The sequence below is a fragment of the Geotrypetes seraphini genome, chromosome 5 (genome assembly GCF_902459505.1).
Source record: "Geotrypetes seraphini chromosome 5, aGeoSer1.1, whole genome shotgun sequence".
Lineage (NCBI taxonomy): Eukaryota > Metazoa > Chordata > Amphibia > Gymnophiona > Dermophiidae > Geotrypetes > Geotrypetes seraphini.
The window spans coordinates 82,015,293-82,027,321 of record NC_047088.1 but is presented as its reverse complement, the minus strand read 5'-3'; positions in this window follow the sequence as shown (position 1 = coordinate 82,027,321).

The following is a 12,029-nucleotide window of genomic DNA, read 5'->3' as shown; positions in this document are numbered from 1 at the left end:
TAGAGGGGGGTCTGGGGGTGTTAGGAGGGGTCCTGGTGTGGGAGGTCCGGGGGGGTTGGAGGGGGGTCTGGGGATGGGCTGGGTGGTCCAGCAGGGGTTTGGGGGGGCTTGTCCGGCAAGAGGGATTGGGCATACCTCCTGCCGGTGAGGAGCGCGATCGCATGAGGAGTTCAGGGGCGGTAGTGGCAGGAGAGATTGGGCATCTCTTCTGCCGTGATGTCTCGGGGGAGTCACTATGGGTAGCGGCAGGAGAGATTGGGCATCTCTCCTGCCACGATCGTTGTGGGGGAGATGGTTCCACAATTCTCTAACCGGCGTTGTTTATGACAGACGCCAGTTAGAGAATCGTGCTTTTAAGTGAAGGACTGGCCCTTCCTTCGCCTAAAAGGTCTTGTTTTGTGTGTTTGGGACTTGGGTGATATGTTGGTCGGGAATGTGTTGTAAGCATACACATAGGGAACTGCTGAACGTACAGGTAGGCCATTCTCAAAAAAAAAACCACATTTTGGATGTTTTTTTTCAAAAATGAACATTTCCCTGCTACCTACTTTGTATGCCTAGGGTCTTAGGCCAAAAGGGGACTTAGATGTTGTTTTTGATTATGCCCCTCATATTTTTTTTTTCTTAAATCATGACATAATAACATATGGGAGGTTAACTAATAATACTATATAAGTATGAATGTTCTGTATTGGGAGAGCAAAATAAATTCACTTAACAAATATTACCATCAACTATAAAAGTGGAGAAAAAGACCTCAATAAAATTCCACTCTTAGATCAATAATAACTCCATCGACAGTATGTGAAGTAGGGTCACCAATGGGAACTTTCCCAAGAATCAACTGTTTTGCTCAAAAAGATTGAGCCATCCTCGTCACTCTTTAATATTTATGATAAATATATGAATACAAGCTTGACAAGTAGTGTGTGTAAACCTTTGAGATCCCCAGCCTTGATAAAGATGTGCGAAACGCGTTGGCACTGGGGAGCTTCATTCTAAAATTGAAGCATGTTCGCTATGAAGCTAAGTTCGTTTAACCTATTTAAATTAATTAAAGCATTATATATAAAACATTAAAAAATGCATTACGCAGGGATGAATGAGGAAATGACATAAACATAAACCGAAGAGTGCTACTACTCGTAGGTCATATCTGATATCCCGTTGCGCTACGCATATGATACCAGAGATAACTCCCACTTGCTATTGTGTTCTTCCTCAAAAAGAAACATTAGAACAAGAAACATAAGACTAGCCTTACTGGGTCAGACCAATGGTCCATCAAGCACAGTAGCCCATTCTCACAGTGGCCAATCCAGGTCACTAATACCTGGCCAAAACCCAAAGAGTAGCAACATTCCATGCTACCAATCCAGGGCAAGCAGAAGCTTCCCCCATGTCTTAATAACAGACTATAGACTTTTCCTCCAGCTTTCTTAACATCAAACCACCAACAAAAGCATCAAAGGTGCTCAGGAAGTACCCCTGCATGCACCTTGAACATATACATAGAATTCTTCAAGGCCCAAAAAGGGCTGACTAGTTTCCAAGAATCAAACTTGGAGAATCATTAGCAGAATGAGACAGTAGGCAGGTGCAGGAAGGATAGGTACTTTCTTCTTTCGCTTGCAATCCTTAACTGCATCAGGAGAGTTTAAAGACTGTCAATCCAATTCACTTTGATTTTCTCAACAACGATCTCTCATACTTAATCATGACATCAGTTCATTCTTCTACTGTGTGAACATGGTATGGGGCTTAGCCAATTGTCAGTTAACCAATATACATTTCTTCCCCAGAAAAAAGGATCTTTCTTGGCAAGGATTTTTTTCTTTCTTCTCATTCTAGACTCCCGCCTTGTCCTTCCTGCACCTGCCTACTGTCTCATTCTTCTTATGCTTCTCCAGACATGTCCTATTTTTAGAGGACTGTCTGGGTGCTTGGATGGATTTCCAAAACCCAGCAGATTGTCTGAGTGTTGGAAGTCCCTGAGCTTGGGGCCACATCTAGAGGCCCTTTGTGCATGCACAGATGTCAACACGATGGCTTCCTACCCATGCTTCCTACACATGATGTCATCGCATTGACATCCACGCTGAGCAGATACCCTCCAGACTTCGGGGAAGGAGACAGGAGGTTCAGCTGGGGGTGGGGGAGGGGCTGGAACTGGAGACAGGACAGGGCTAGGGGTGAAATGGGGCAGGGCCAAGTGTACTCTTTTTTTTTAAAGAGGAAATCTGACAACCCTATTGACAACTAAATTCAATGATTTAAAATCTGCAAAAGCTGTTTTTGTATTTCAATGAACTACTGTTAAATGACATCATTGTGTCTTGCCTGCTTTTGATGTGGCAACAAGAATCATGTCTACTGATCAGACATCTGCAAAGTCCTTCCATCATGTGCCCAGCTGTTAAAGCATCTTACTGTTACTGCAACAGATTCATCCATCATTGCTGGCATCAAGGAACATTTCCAACATTTAATAGACACATTTTCTTGTTCATCCACTACAAGTTTAGGTTCTCTTCTACACCTATGTCTGAATGACAATCCAATTACCTTCCCGGATAATATAAAAACATAGGCAACTGAATCTTTGGGAAGGTTATACCAAAACCAGATCAAAATTTAAGGCTCTATTTGTGATTTATAAACAGTTGTATAGAACATTGTCCCTTTTTGTACTTTAATAAAAAGATTTAAATATAAAATGAGGATAGAGTCCACAAGGACAGGGCCAGAGCTCGAGAGGATGGGGTGAGGATGAGGACAGAGCCTGTGGGAACTTTGTTCCCATATCATTCTCTAGTGTGCACATCAGCTATGTGCACTGATGTGCATGTATAACCTTAGGTGCTATACACAGAATTTGGAAGTATGTTTATAGAATTGTGCCTACTTGGAAATACATGCATAACTGCAAATCAGTACCAATTAGTGCCAGTTTAGGGCCATTATTGGTACTTTAAGTCAATTAGTACCTAGTTTAACATTTAAACCCCCCCTTCCCCTTTTTACAAAACCGAAAAAGTGGTTGATATAGTACTGGTTGATGCGCTGAATGCTCTGCACTGCTCCCGACGCTCATAAGCGTCAGGAGCAGTGCAGAGTATTCAGCATGCCGACCAGAGGTAAAAAACACTTTTGCGGTTTTGTAAAAGGAGGTGTTGGGGGGGGTAAGTTAGGCATGTAACTGGCAGTATTGTATAACCTGAGTATGCGATTTTGGTGCTAGTTAATAGAATTAGGGGGTTATTGTAATCTGAAAATTGGCTTTCTCTGAGTATTAACTTAAGGACTTAGGCAAAGAAGATCATTGGTTTTATTCTTGATTACTTTTAGAATATTTCTATAATTGTTCTTTCATTTGGAAAGTTTAGAGTCTATTTTATAGATTAATTAACAAATGTCTACTTTAATATATTTTGAATTGTATTTTTTAGAAAGCAGAATGTGAAAGCCCTAGCATGATTTTCGGGGTAGGTCCTAATATAAGCCCTACCCCCAAAATAAGCCCTAGTTAAGATCCCTTCCCTTTGTGCACTGGAACCCCACCAACCCTCCCACCATGTTATACCTATCCCTCCCTCCCATCCCTTTGTGCACCGGAACACCACCTTACATACCTCTGAAGCCTCAAAACTGGTGGCAGCACTCTGAACAGGCTGCTTCACGGTCTTCCCCGCTGGGGCCTTCCCTCTGCTGCATCTGATGTCTCTGATGTCATCAGTGATGTTAGTGGTGTTCCAGTGCACAAAGGGATGGGAGGGAGGAATAGGTGGGAAGGTCGGTGGTGTTCCCCTGCTGACACAATGAATTCAAACTGGCAGAATAAAGCCAGCAGGGAGAGATAATTGTAGAGAGTGTGTTGGGATTGAGAAGGGGTGAGGATTATGGAAGTGGATGTAGGAGGGTTGGGAACAGAGGGTAGAGAGAGAATACCATGTTGGGGGTGGAGATGGGGAAAGGAGAGTGAAAATGATATGTATCTTTGTTTCCAGTGAAGAATATGGATTCACTGTCTCCTTGTTGGGGACCAGTTGGTGATGTCTCCCTTAGACAGATTTGCAGAGAGGGGGGGGGGGGGGGGGAAATTTGTTTATTTATTTATTAGAATTTATTTACCATCATTGTGAAAATATTCACCCAAGGTGGTGTACAATAACCTTCCCTCCCTTTACTCTGTTGGTCTCTGAACTGTTTGAAAGTTTTAATCAACATTATGACATCATTAGGTTCCATTACAAGAATGGATCACAGAATCTTCAGGGTTACTGGGGGGATAAAAATCAGCAAACACATTTAAAACATACCAGTAGATTTCTAGTATTTCTCAAACAGAGTGCACAGACAGCTTGTGGAGAGTCACAGCATCATCTCTTCTACCTACATACATACATTTTTTTATCTCTTTCTTTATAAATAATCAGGTAGGTTTTTATAGATTTTCTAACAGTTATCTCCAGTATCCGGTCGCTGAATTCATCTGATATTCAGATTCTACTCCTGATGGTTGGATTCTGTGCTTGATTTTATGTGTGTTTAAGTGTGTTTTATTCCTGAGGGTTGGTCTGAGGAATGCATCATATTCAGGAGGGGCTTGAGTTGTTCTTGAAGGATTTATGGTTTGTTTGTTTTTTATTTAAAGGTTTCTGTCCTCTTTTGACATGTTCCTCTTTGTTAATGGGGTTGTGGAGCTTCCATTGTTAATATCCTGTTTAATTTTCTGTTCTGCAGATCAATTTTTACATACTAAGCTTTCAGGGCCATGGATCTCAACACATCTGAAGAGCTGTCCCTTTCACAAGACACATCTACAAACCCTGAGCAGGTGCATGAAATATCTTCTACCACCGACGGCAATCCTGATTTTGATGAATGGGGAATTCAGCCAAGCACCTCCAGGGCTCATGACTTTACACCAAATAGACGGGTATCCCAGGAAGGTCCAATTCTTCATGTATTTAATTCACACAGCGAATTGCTCCGGTTCATAGTTGCTGTCTCCCCAGTGGAGAATATACATAATGAACACCAGCACCAGTCTTTTCAAATTAGCAACCAACTACATTTCCAGTTCCTGAATGAAAAACCAGTGGGACCTTCAAACAGCGAAGAGAATAACTTTACTACTCTAAAACTGGAACCACTGTTACCAAGTGATCTGTATTCCTATGTAGACCATGAGACTACTCTACCAAGTGTGTCCGGTGTGGGCAGCATATGCTCTGAAGTTGAGATCATTGAAATCATAGACTCAGAGAATGAAGACAACATCCAGTCATACAGTGAGAATTGTAATGCATCTCCTGGAACATCTTATCAAGTGTCCACTCAGGAAGCAGGAGACACAAAAAACAAACCCCAGAAAAAAAAAGCAAGTCACATAAATCGAGTGAGTGTGGTACAGGAGGGGTAAAACAAAAACAGGGCAGGTTTGGAGGGATTTTAACAGTTTGAGTTTTTGGGTATGTGTTTGATGAAAAGGTAGAGCTATAATTAGGTATGTTAACCTCCAAGGCAGGCAAGAGTATCTACACCCCACTTCTCTCGCTCTGCTCTCATCATCTTTTTCCTTAATTCCCTCCACTTGTTCCGTCCTCTTCCCCCTAACCTGAATGTTAGGAAGAGAACTGTATTCATCTTGACTTTTCATCTGCTGCTTGTCTACACTTGCATTTCAGGATTTTTCCCTATCCCCAATGGGCTTTGCACCCTGGATGGCTGCCTGTCTCTCTCTTCCACCCCTAATAATGGCCCTTTGGAGGAAAAAAAGGAAATAGGGGAAGCCTGGTATAGAACATAGAAACTTGTAAGGAAGTGTGAAAGAAAAAAAATATGCATCCAGAACTTTTCCTTTGATATTGTTCATTTGAAGGAACATATCACATTAAGTTCAAAACATTGCATTCTTTATACTTTGATTTCCAGAAATGATAGATCAAACAAATTCATGTGATTTTTTTATTCAACAATCTACACACCTGGAAAACAAAATTAGCACTACAATTAAGATGTGATATAAAATTATGGGAAAAATTATACATAAACTAAACATAGGATTTTGCCTGACTCACAAACGTTTCAAGATCTACGATGGCTGGTGCTTAAGCAAATACCTGTTGCGTTCTATGGAGATAGAAGAGCGTATTTACATCTGAGGGAACAATACTGGATCCTAGAATTGGACACTAATCCCTGGGGGGGGGGGGGCTTAATGACAGCATTGAGTGGAGTGTCCTTTGTGAATGATCCTGACACGATGCTCATGTGGTTTAACAATAAAGTTATTGAACAATTACATCATCTCATCTGTTTTAAAAGTGCTTAGCGCCTCCTCCTCCTTTCTGACTCGCTGGTGGCATCCGGCAAACATCTACTTGGTATTTCCATTAGCAGCACTTGAATTCGGCATAAGGCAAAGCTGAAGAAGGGTATATTATCTGAAACTGGGCCAGGTGAGCTGGACAACTTGGCAGTTTATTAGCGCTATGGTTGGAATTGGAAAGTGGCCGATTTGAACAACGCTGCAAACGTCCACGGAACTAACCGGAGATAAGCAGTGAGAAACATGCTGGTTCTGAGCATTAATTCTGATTAGTTGACAGCACTTCAATTTTGTTTGCGATTATACACGTTTGTAACTTTCACTGAATATGGTTACACTATATTAATTTATTGCACTTATGTACACCTATGATGGTGCACAGTGGGGCTTGAGAAATAGCCTGGCACAAACGGTTAAGCTTGGAACACTGGTTCACCAGGGCCCTGTTAGCTTTGACTATTGCACTGAGGGTACATAAAAAAAATTTAAAATTTAGCAATTTATTATTATTAGTTGTGCTATCAACTTCTCTGAATTATTATTCAGGGGTTTGGATATTTATATTATTAGTGGCCATACGAGCATAACATTTAGGTGCACCCATTTAGGCCAAGGAAAACCAGGCCTACATACCTGCGCCTAAGTTGTACGCAGATGGACATATTCTATAACAGTCCATCTAACTTGTAGGAGCACCCACAATCCACCCATGCTCCTCCCCTGGCCATGCCCCCTTTTGAGATTTGTGCACCACTTTATAGAATGCACCTATAAAGTTGTGCACATGCGAATTAGCATCAATTATTAGGTATTAATTGCCAGTTATCAGCCCTGACTGGCTTGTTAAACAATTAAGTTGTGAACGCATATCAGCTGCACGCAACAAGTTGCACGCACAGCTCTATATATAGAATTTGGGCCACAGTAAGTTCTTTGGGTCCATTTTACTAACCTGTGATAAGCACAAACACATGATTACTGCAGGTTAAAATATATTACCGTGGAGCATGCTCAAGCATCCACAGTAGTTTTGGAATTGGTGTCTGCTGCCCACGTGCTAAAAAATAGCTAATTTTTTAGCACTGGGGGTGTGTTTGGGGCTGGGGCGTGGAAGCAGTTATGCTAATTGGTTAGCTGAAGCATGCAAGAGATCGTACATAGCATCTGAAAGAAAGGAATATCCCAAGACGAGCCAGATCCTGATCCACCGAGGTCCAATCATCGGCCTCCCTATCCAATATCCACTGCCCAGTGAAAACAGGCGCAAGTTACCAGACCCGCACAAAAGCCCATTTGCACCGCCAAGGCCGCTACCTCAAAACTCTGCTTTAAGAGAGATTGTCTATCCACTGCCCAGTGAAAACAGGCGCAAGTAACCAGACCCGCACAAAAGGCCATTTGCACCGCCAAGGCCGCTACCTCAAAACTCTGCTTTAAGAGAGATTGTCTATCCTTGGTTCCTTAAGGGTGAAACCCCATCCATGGGAACCATGTTCTTAATAATGCTGAAACCACAGCATCCACCAGTCTCAGAGTCTCCTTATTTGACTCTGGAATGGGATACAGATGCACCATAGACTGGGCCACCTGAAAAGGGCCATCCGACACCTTTCACTGCATCTGAATCACATTCCAGATATCTTGATGCATAGGGAAAGATTTTGTCACCTTTCTGATCCCTTTAAGAAGTGGATCCACAACTTGAGGAGCCTCCTGGGGGTTCTTCCTAAAAATGCAACACCAATGACACCTAATCAATGAGCTCCTGGAGCTCCTCCCAATGGAAAATAAGTACCATAGAGGCATCTTTCCCAGCCAGAGGTTCCACCAACCAAGATTCCTCAGCATCCCCCAGACTGGGGGGGTTTGATCCCAGACTACTCCTTGTCTTCCTCCAAGAGAAGGTCATCCTCCAACAGAGCTTCCTCCTCCCAGGAAAAGTGCATCCACTTAGGAGGCATCGGGAAACCCTGGGAAGCCAGTGGAGAAGCCGAGGTAGCTGTAGCTGCTTTTGCTAGATAGGGATTCATGGTACTTGGCAATGGAGAAGCTCCAGAAGACTGCAAACAAAATGCATGTTCCATAGCAAGCACAAAATTGGGCAAAATGCAACAATAATTTATTATTTCTATACCACTGTGTAAATTTATTATTTCTATACAGCGTGTGTTGCGCTGTACACTGGTCATGCAAGAGACGGTCCCTGCTCAAAAGAGCTTACAATCTATTATGACAGACACAGGACAAAAGGAGGAGTCAGAACATAGTGCTCAAGTAAAAAATTAGAGAAAGGACCGATAAGGCAGAATCACATAGGACAAAAAAGGGGAGTTTGACCTTAGTACTCGTGTAGGGAATTAGAAGGGACTGAAGAGGTGGTAGGGGACTATAGAGGGGATTACAGAGATAGCGTTGGGATTTAAACGCAGCTTCAAATAAGCGGGCTTTCAGCCTGGATTTGAATACCGCCAAAAACGGAGCCTGACATAACGAGCCAAGCAGGTTGGTTGTTCCAGGCACATGGCACAGCAAGGTAGAAAGGGACAGAGACAGGAGCTGGCAGTAGAGGAGAAGAGTACTAACAGGAGGGAATTGTTTGATGTAGTTCCTGGGGGGGAGGAGTATAGGGAGTAATAAGAGAGGAGAGATATTGAGGAGTTGCAGAGCGAGTACACTTGAATGTCAATAAGAGGAGTTTAAATTGTATGTGGAGATAGACACGGGACAAGCAAAAACCAAAAAATTGACCCCAAAATCTCCAGAGAAGAAAATCCAGAAGAAACCAAAAGAAACTCTTTGGAATGACAATGTTCCTACATGGACTTTATTTGAAAATGTCAAAGTTCCAAAGGTACACTAATATCATCCACATAAAAGTAAAATGATCCACATAAAAATCTTCTCCATTTCCTTTCAGCATCTGTTCCTTTCCTCCACCACCCTTCCCTCTTGCCACCTCACCACCCTTCGTCACCCCTCGTGCGGCCCCCTACCTCCTTCCTTCCTACCCAAATCTATCTATCTCCCTCCCTCTCCCTTACCTTTGCGGTGTGTTTTGAGTAACTTTCACAAAGCCATCGGAGCCTGCAAGCAGTAGTGTGCGTGTGTGGGTGGAAGCTTCTCCTCTGACGCCGTGAAGGTAAGGGGGAGGGAGAGAGGGAGGGGGCCATGCACAATCGGTGACCACGCGCCTTCACTCCCTTAACTGCGGGGACAAGGCCATTCACCGCTCCACGGGGCGGTGTATGGCCTTGTCCCCATGCCCGCAGTGAGCACTTTTACCCCCCCACCGTTTCAGCAGGTTACCCGCGTGTAGGAGCCACCACCTGCGGTTTTGTGAACTGCGGCAGTGAGGAGGAGGGAGCCGGCCAGATGATAACACTGGGGGCAGCAATGAAAATGCTGCATCGATCGCAACATGGGCCACATGAAACAGTTAGGCGGACCGGATTCGGACCACGGGCCTCGAGTTTGACACCTGTGCCTTAACTCTTTGTATCTAATCACGCGTTAGTCCATGTCTCTATTAGTAATTGTTTTTATCTGTCTTCCCCATATTTTATTGTACATCGCTTTGAATTTTTGAAATTGTGTTTTTATCAAATTTTATTAAACTTGAAACTTGAACTTGTTAATTTTGTGGACCTTATCATGGAAATACTCAGCCATGGTCTGGGGAGAAAACAAAGGAGTCAGAGGTGAGGGCACCTTTAGCAGAGAGTTGAGCATGGCAAAGAGGCAACGAGGGTTGGATCTGAAAGAATCATCCAAATGTGTGTAATAGTCTTCTTTTGCAAGTGACTGAGGATTCTTGAAATTATTGGTGAGGATTGGTCATTTTTGGGGGGTAATGAGTCATGAAGGAAAAATTATGTTCTTACCAGGGCTGTGGAGTCGGTAGATAAATGTTCCGACTCCGACTCCTCAGTTTTTTGTACTTCAGACTCCAACTCCGACTCCAGGTACCCGAAATTTCCTCCGACTCCGACTCCTCGACTCCGACTCCACAGCACTGGTTAATTTTCAGATCGTTAAAATGGAATGTCAAGTTGAGAGAAATGAGCATTTTCGACACCACCTTCTTTTTGCTTTTAATCAAGGTTCTAAGGCCGCAGAAGCTGCTCGCAACATTTGTGCTGTGTATATAGTGGGCGCTATAGCTGAAAGAATCGTTCGTGATTGGTATGCCAAGTTCAAAAATGGAGTCGGTAGATAAATGTTCCGACTCCGACTCCTCAGTTTTTTGTATTTCTGACTCCGACTCCGACTTCACAGCCCTGGTTCTTACCTGTTAATTTTCTTTCCCTTAGACGCAGCAGATGAATCCAGAGACCAATGGGATAGCACACATCTACCAGCAGGCGGAGATAGAGAAACTGATTAACAAGTGGTCCCATTGGCTGGCACTCCTCCTGTATCTCCAGTATAGCTCCTTGCCCAAGCATCCGTAACCATCAATAGGCATAGCATGGAAAAAAAAAACTTCTTTCCCATAACAAATCTCAAAAGTCAATAATACAGAATACAACCCTCAATAATAACAAACTTCGAAAGTTGCAAAAGAAAAAAACCGACAGACAATATCCAGAAAGGGTGGGGCTCTGGATTCATCTGCTGCGTCTAAGGGAAAGAAAATTAACAGGTAAGAACATAATTTTTCCTTCCCTAGCAACAGCAGCAGATGAATCCAGAGACCAATGGGATGTAGCAAAGCAATCCTCAATCTGGGTGGGAAGCAAACGCCGCCTCCGCAACAACCGACGCACTAAACGTATCTACCGCATGCGCCCCCACATCCAACCAGTAATGCTGAGAGAAAGCACTCTCGGAAGACCAAGTAGCCATGAGACAAAACTCCTTCAAGGAAAAAACCTCTGGACCGAGTCCAAGAAGTAGCCATCACTCTGATGGAATGGTCATGAAGTTCTTTCGCCAACCGCTTCCCTGCCATCAAGCAAGCGTAAAGAATGTCCTCCTGGACCCATCGAGCGATGGAGGCTTTGGACGCCGCCATATGTTTGAGGCGTCCCTTGAAGAATACAAAAAGGTGATCTAAACAACTAAAAGTCATTAGAAACCTTGCTCGCAGAGAATGCTACGCACTTTCAAAAAAATGCAATGAATAAAAGCACGTCTCCCCATTTCTCCTCCCAGGAAGAAGGAAGGTAGATGTGTGCTATCCCATTGGTCTCTGGATTCATTTGCTGCTGTTGCTAGGGAAGGTTATGATATCATGGACAGAAAGGGGAAGAGTTGAGGTAGAGAAGTTAGCAATAGAAGAGTCAGAGAAGAGGACAAGATCAAGGCAGCGGCTGTTTCAGTGCATAGGGATGCTGGAGCACAGCTGAAGGTTGAAAGAGGATAAGAGAGCAAGGAAGTTTACAGTGGAGGAATTGGTAGTGTTCTCAGCTTGATTGTTAAAATCACCAAGGATGAGGGAAGGCGACAAAGGTTTGCGAAAGACAGAAAGCCAGGAGTCCATGTCAGTGAGAAAGGAAGATAAGGATTTCTCAGGGGGGTCAATAAATGAGAGGGGCGGGGGCAAATAGACAGACTGAGCAGACCTCAAAGGAGGAGAAGCAGTTAGACTGAAGTAGAAGAAAACTTCAAGAGGGGGAGTGTAACAATCCAACTCTGCCTCCACGGCCAACTAGGCGAGGCGTATGAGAGAAGTAGTAACCTCCATGACACAGAG